This window comes from Ranitomeya imitator, chromosome 2, assembly GCF_032444005.1.
Source record: "Ranitomeya imitator isolate aRanImi1 chromosome 2, aRanImi1.pri, whole genome shotgun sequence".
Taxonomy (NCBI): domain Eukaryota; kingdom Metazoa; phylum Chordata; class Amphibia; order Anura; family Dendrobatidae; genus Ranitomeya; species Ranitomeya imitator.
The window spans coordinates 448,931,407-448,938,621 of NC_091283.1; the positions used below are offsets into that span (position 1 = coordinate 448,931,407).

Genomic DNA, 7,215 nt, shown 5'->3' on the forward strand with positions numbered 1-7,215 from the left:
CAATGTTCCATTATTCTGTACCTCAAGTATCAGTGTTTTGTACCCAAATATCAATTTCCTGTACCCCGAGAGTCATTGTCGTGTACCCAAAGTGTCAGTGTCATTGTCCTGTACCTCAAGTATCATGGTGTCATTATCTTGTACCCAAAGTACCATTGTCATTATTTTGTACCCCAAATATCAATGTGCTGTTATCCTGTACACCAAGTATCAGTATCATATACCTCAAATATCAATGCCCTGTACCCCAAGTGTTCTTGTCATTGTCCTGTACCCCAAGCGTCCGTGTTATTATCCCGAACCCAATGTGTCAGTGTCATTATCCTGTACCCCAAGTGTCACTGTCCTGTATCCTGTGTCAGTGTCTTTATCCTGTACGATAACTGAATATTCTGTACCCTAAGTGTCAGTGTCATTGTCCTGTACCCCAAGTGTCAGTGTCTTTATCCTGTACGGTGACTGAATACCCTGTACCCCAAGTGTCAGTGTCATCGTCCTGTACCTCAAGTGTCAGTGTCATTGTCCTGTACCAAAAGTATCAGTGTCCAGCACCCCAAGTATCAGTGTCACTGTCCTGTACCTCAAGTGTCAGTGTCATTGTCCTGTACCAAAAGTATCAGTGTCCAGCACCCCAAGTATCAGTGTCACTGTCCTGTACCTCAAGTGTCAGTGTCATTGTCCTGTACCAAAAGTATCAGTGTCCTGCACCCCAAGTGTCAGTGTCATTGTCCTGTACCCCAAGTATCAGTGTCCTGTCCTGTACCCCAAGTATCAGTGTCCTGTCCCCCAAGTATCAGTGTTACTGTCCTATACCCCAACTGTCAGTGTGATTGTCCTGCACCTCATGTATCAGTGTCCTGCACCCCAAGTTTCAGTGTTACTGTCCTGCACCCCAAGTATCAGTGTCCTGCACCCCAAGTATCAGTCTCACTGTCCTGTACCCCAAATATCAGTGTTACTGTCCTGTACCCCAAGTATCAGTGTCCTGCACCCCAAGTATCAGTGTCACTGTCCTGTACCCCAAGTATCAGTGTCACTGTCCTGTACCCCAAGTATCAGAGTCACTGTACTGTACCCCAAGTATCAGAGTCACTGTACTGTACCCCAAGTATCAGTGTCACTGTCCTGTACCCCAAGTATCAGAGTCACTGTACTGTACCCCAAGTATCAGTGTCACTGTCCTGTACCCCAAGTATCAGAGTCACTGTACCCCAAGTGTCAGTGTCACTGTCCTGTACCCTAAATATCAGTGTTACTGTCCTGTACCCCAAGTATCAGTGTCCTGTCCTGTACCCCAAGTATCAGTGTCCTCTCCCCCAAGTATCAGTGTTACTGTCCTATACCCCAACTGTCAGTGTCATTGTCCTGCACCTCATGTATCAGTGTCCTGCACCCCAAGTTTCAGTGTTACTGTCCTGCACCCCAAGTATCAGTGTCCTGCACCCCAAGTATCAGTCTCACTGTCCTGTACCCCAAATATCAGTGTTACTGTCCTGTACCCCAAGTATCAGTGTCCTGCACCCCAAGTATCAGTGTCACTGTCCTGTACCCCAAGTATCAGTGTCACTGTCCTGTACCCCAAGTATCAGTGTCACTGTCCTGTACCCCAAGTATCAGTGTCCTGCACCCCAACTATCAGTGTCCTGCATCCCAAGTATCAGTGTCATTGTCCTGTACCCCAAGTATCAATGTTACTGTCCTGTATCCCAAGTATCTGTGCCCTGCACCCCAAGTATCAGTGTTACTACTGTCATGTACCCCAAGTATCAGTGTCACTGTCCTGTACCCCAAATATCAGTGTTACTGTCCTGTGCCCCAAGTATCAGTGTTACTGTCCTATATCCCAACTGTAGGTGTCATTGTCCTGTACTCCAAGTATCAGTGTTACTATCCTGTACCCCAAGTTGCAGTGTCCTGCACCCCATGTATCAGTGTCCTGTACCCCAAGTATCAGTGTCATTATCCTGTACCCCAAGTATCAGTGTCCTGCACCCCAACTATCAGTGTCCTGTACCCCAAGTATCAGTGTCATTGTCCTGTACCCCAAGTATCAGTGTTACTGTCCTGTACCCCAAGTATCAGTGTCCTGTACCCCAAATGTCAGTGTCATTGTCCTGCACCCCAAGTATCAGTGTTACTATCCTGTACCCCAAGTTGCAGTGTCCTGCACCCCATGTATCAGTGTCCTGTACCCCAAGTGTCAGTGTCATTGTTCTGTATCCCAAGTGTCAGTGTCCTGTACCCCAAGTATCAGTGTCCTGTACCCCAAGTATTAGTGTCCTGTACCCCAAGTATTAGTGTCCTGTACCCCAAATATTAGTGTCCTGTACCCCAAGTGTCAGTGTCATTGTTCTGTATCCCAAGTATCAGTGTCCTGTACCCCAAGTATCAGTGTCCTGTACCCCAAGTTGCAGTGTCCTGCACCCTATGTATCAGTGTCCTGTACCCCAAGTATCAGTGTCATTATCCTGTACCCCAAGTATCAGTGTCCTGCACCCCAACTATCAGTGTCCTGCATCCCAAGTATCAGTGTCATTGTCCTGTACCCCAAGTATCAATGTTACTGTCCTGTATGCCAAGTATCTGTGCCCTGCACCCCAAGTATCAGTGTTACTACTGTCATGTACCCCAAGTATCAGTGTCACTGTCCTGTACCCCAAATATCAGTGTTACTGTCCTGTGCCCCAAGTATCAGTGTTACTGTCCTATATCCCAACTGTAGGTGTCATTGTCCTGTACTCCAAGTATCAGTGTCACTGTCCTGTACCCCAAGTATCAGTGTTACTATCCTGTACCCCAAGTTGCAGTGTCCTGCACCCTATGTATCAGTGTCCTGTACCCCAAGTATCAGTGTCATTATCCTGTACCCCAAGTATCAGTGTCCTGCACCCCAACTATCAGTGTCCTGCATCCCAAGTATCAGTGTCATTGTCCTGTACCCCAAGTATCAATGTTACTGTCCTGTATCCCAAGTATCTGTGCCCTGCACCCCAAGTATCAGTGTTACTACTGTCATGTACCCCAAGTATCAGTGTCACTGTCCTGTACCCCAAATATCAGTGTTACTGTCCTGTGCCCCAAGTATCAGTGTTACTGTCCTATATCCCAACTGTAGGTGTCATTGTCCTGTACTCCAAGTATCAGTGTTACTATCCTGTACCCCAAGTTGCAGTGTCCTGCACCCCATGTATCAGTGTCCTGTACCCCAAGTATCAGTGTCATTATCCTGTACCCCAAGTATCAGTGTCCTGCACCCCAACTATCAGTGTCCTGTACCCCAAGTATCAGTGTCATTGTCCTGTACCCCAAGTATCAGTGTTACTGTCCTGTACCCCAAGTATCAGTGTCCTGTACCCCAAATGTCAGTGTCATTGTCCTGCACCCCAAGTATCAGTGTTACTATCCTGTACCCCAAGTTGCAGTGTCCTGCACCCCATGTATCAGTGTCCTGTACCCCAAGTGTCAGTGTCATTGTTCTGTATCCCAAGTGTCAGTGTCCTGTACCCCAAGTATCAGTGTCCTGTACCCCAAGTATTAGTGTCCTGTACCCCAAGTATTAGTGTCCTGTACCCCAAGTATTAGTGTCCTGTACCCCAAGTGTCAGTGTCATTGTTCTGTATCCCAAGTATCAGTGTCCTGTACCCCAAGTATCAGTGTCCTGTACCCCAAGTATTAGTGTCCTGTACCCCAAGTATCAGTGTCCTGTACCCCAAGTGTCAGTGTCATTGTTCTGTATCCCAAGTATTAGGCTGCCGTCACACTAGCAGTATTTGGTCAGTATTTTACCTCAGTATTTGTAAGCCAAAACCAGGAGTGGGTGATAAATACAGAAGTGGTGCATATGTTTCTATTATACTTTTCCTCTAAGGGTATGTGTCCACTTTCAGGATGGCCGGCGGTATCGCCGGAGCGGCTTAGCCGCTCTGCGGTAGCCCCGCCCCCTTTCTGGGACGCGATGATGCCGGATGTGTTCACAGCACACATCCGGCATCATCGCTCCCCACCATAGGGCCCTGTGCTATATCTTGCGGCGACGCAGCGTCGCCGCAAGATATACGGACATGCTGCGATCTGAAAAGACGTGCAGCATGTCCGGAGTCGCAGGGCCGCCGCGTGCGTGTTACCACGCATAGTGGAGACGGGATTTCATTAAATCCCCTCCACTATGCTGTAACATCTGGACGCTGCGTGTCTGACGCTGCGGCTCTATGCAGCGCCAGACACGCAGCGTTTCCTGCACGTGGACACATACCCTAAGGCTATATTCACACTTTGCGGATTTTGCTGCGGATCCGCAGCGGATTTGACCGCTGCGGATCCGCAGCAGTTTCCCATGAGTTTACATTTCAATGTAAACCTATGGGAAACAAAAAACGCTGTGCACATGCTGCAGAAAAATCCGCGCGGAAACGCTGCGGATTACATTCCGCAGCATGTCACTTCTTTTCTGCGGATTTTCAGCTGCTCAAATAGAAATCCGCAGAAGAAAACGCAGTAAAAACCGCGATAAATCCGCAGTAAAAACCGCGATGGGTTTGCAGCGCAGATCGCGCGCTGCTTGTTCACCACTACGCCACCAACGTAAAGCTGAGGAAGAACCAGCGATGTCACCACGCCCTCCCGACCTGACCAGCCTGATTGACAGGCGAAAACGGCGACTTTGGTAAGTTATTTCTCAGCATACATGGGGAATCGGGGTACACTACATACACTATAGGAACACACAGCGCAGGCCCTATTTAACAGTATTTATAGCTCAATCTCAAAAAACAGGGTGACAGGTTCCCTTTAACTGTCTCAGTCCTGGAGCCACGTGTCTGCGCGGTTACATTGTGGCTGTTGTTGTGTACATAGGACTCTGTTGCTATTTACCAGTGTTGCGGTCCCTGCCGGCAGGATGGCGTCTCTCTATATAATGAGCAGTCTCCGCTTCACATTCTCCCTGTGGCTGCAGTGTCTCTCTTCTCCCCGTCCTGCCGCCCTCTCTCTCACCTGAGCAGTCTCGGCGGTTGCGGTGTCTCCTCTCCCCGGGATTACAGTCCCTCCCGCAGCCCGGTGATGTCTGCCGCCTCTGCTCTCTCTGTGCTGCTGCTCTCTCTTTACAGTCTATCGTGTGATTCACGTCTGTAGTTTCGTTTCCTCTCTCTGGGATGTGACTTCTCGCTCTCGTCACCGCAGCCTCGCCCGGGAGTCGTTATCCTGACCGGGGCGACACCGTGGTGATGGTGAGGAGCGGGGGCGATGTGTGTGCTGGAGACCGGAGAAACGATCCTGGGCTCGGGGGAGAAGGAAACAGCGATAAAGTGTAGTGGGGGAGAGCTCAGGAGAAGAGGGGGCACAGGGCTAATGGGGGAGAGGGGCACAAGTGTAATGGGGTAAAGAGGGGGCACAGGGCTAATGGGGGAGAGGGGCACAAGTGTAATGGGGTAAAGAGGGGGCACAGGGGTAATGGGGGAGAGGGGGCACAAGTGTAATGGGAGAGAGGGGCACAGGGGTAATGGGGGAGAGGGGCACAGGGGTAATGGGAGAGAGGGGCACAAGTGTAATGGGAGAGAGGGGCACAGGGGTAATGGGGGAGAGGGGCACAGGGGTAATGGGAGAGAGGGGCACAAGTGTAATGGGAGAGAGGGGCACAGGGGTAATGGGGGAGAGGGGCACAGGGGTAATGGGAGAGAGGGGCACAAGTGTAATGGGAGAGAGGGGCACAGGGGTAATGGGGTAAAGAGGGGGCACAGGGGTAATGGAGAGGGGGCACAAGTGTAATGGGAGAGAGGGGCACAAGTGTAATGGGAGAGAGGGGCACAGGGGTAATGGGGGAGAGGGGCACAGGGGTAATGGGAGAGAGGGGCACAAGTGTAATGGGAGAGAGGGGCACAGGGGTAATGGGGTAAAGAGGGGGCACAGGGGTAATGGGGGAGAGGGGGCACAAGTGTAATGGGAGAGAGGGGCACAGGGGTAATGGGGGAGAGGGGCACAGGGGTAATGGGAGAGAGGGGCACAGGGCTAATGGGGAGAGGGGCACAAGTGTAATGGGGTAAAGAGGGGGCACAGGGGTAATGGAGGGGGCACAAGTATAATGGAGTAAAGAGGGGTCACTGATGTAATGGAGGAGAGGGGGCACAGGGGTAATGAGGGGACACGGATGTAATGGGGAGAGGGGCACAGGGGTAATGAAGGGGCACAAGTGTAATGGGGTAAAGAGGGGTCACTGATGTTATGGGAGGGAGGGGGCACAAGTGTAATGGGAGAGAGAGGGCACAAGTGTAATGGGTGAGAGGGGGCACAGGGGAAATGGAGGGGGCACAAGTGTAATGGGGTAAAGAGGGGTCACTGATGTCATGGGGGAAAGGGGGTAATAGGGTAAAGAGGGGTCACTGATGTAATGGGGGAGAGGGGGCCCAAGTGTAATGGGAGAGAGGGGGCACAGGGGTAATGTGGTAAAGAGGGGACACTGGCATATTGGAGGAAGAGGGGGCAAATGTGTAATGGAGGAGAGAGCTTGGGTAATGGAGGAAAGAAGGGACACAGGTGTAGTGGATTAAGAAGGGGCATTGGTGAAATGAGGATAGGAGGGGGCACAGGTGTAATGGAGAATAGGGACCACAGATGTAATGGGAGCAAGAACGTGCACAGAATTAATGGAGTGTGAGAGCTTGGGGAAGAGGAAGCACAGGTGTAATGGGGGAAAGAAGGGGCACAAGTGAAATGGGGATAAGAGGGAGCACAGATGTAATGGGAGCAAGAAGGGGCACATACATGTAATGAGAGCTCAGGGGGAAAGAGGAGGACCAGGTGTAATGGGGTGTGGGAGCTCATGGGGTAGTGGAAGAAAAGGGGGCACAAATGTAGTGTGATAGATTGATAGCTCAAGCGGGTGACAACAGTACCTGGTAGATGATCCCAAATCTCCTATAGTCCATACAGTGGCACCATGATCTGGCTTCAGCAGGAGATCTTCAACCTTCCAAGACTCAAGGTTAAACAACCTCCCCATCCATGTGTCTGTGCCTATCTACCCTTTTCTTGGGATCAGATCCTTGGGTGGGCAGAGGTGTTCACACCACACCCCCTGAAACATCAGATACATTTAAATCAAGGTATGAAAGTCAATGAAGTTCTGACTCCAGCAAGTCTGCAGTCCTGTATCATTTGAAGCCCCCTGCAGAGAGGAACAAAGGGACAGATGCCCCTACAAGATGCAAGACAGAAAATGCC

General features: G+C 50.7%; 1 protein-coding gene across 2 annotated transcripts in view; it reads right to left on the bottom strand.

Moving 5' to 3' along the window:
- HELZ2 (helicase with zinc finger 2) overlaps positions 1-5,067 on the bottom strand; it is a 62,856-nt gene extending 57,789 nt beyond the window's left edge. The window contains exon 1 of one of the 2 annotated variants that reach the window (XM_069751053.1): positions 4,873-5,067. The gene's annotated coding sequence lies outside the window, so the exon portion shown is untranslated. The remainder of the gene's footprint in view (positions 1-4,872) is intronic. The other variant, XM_069751054.1, reaches the window with a different exon arrangement.
- Positions 5,068-7,215: the final 2,148 nt, after the last annotated feature.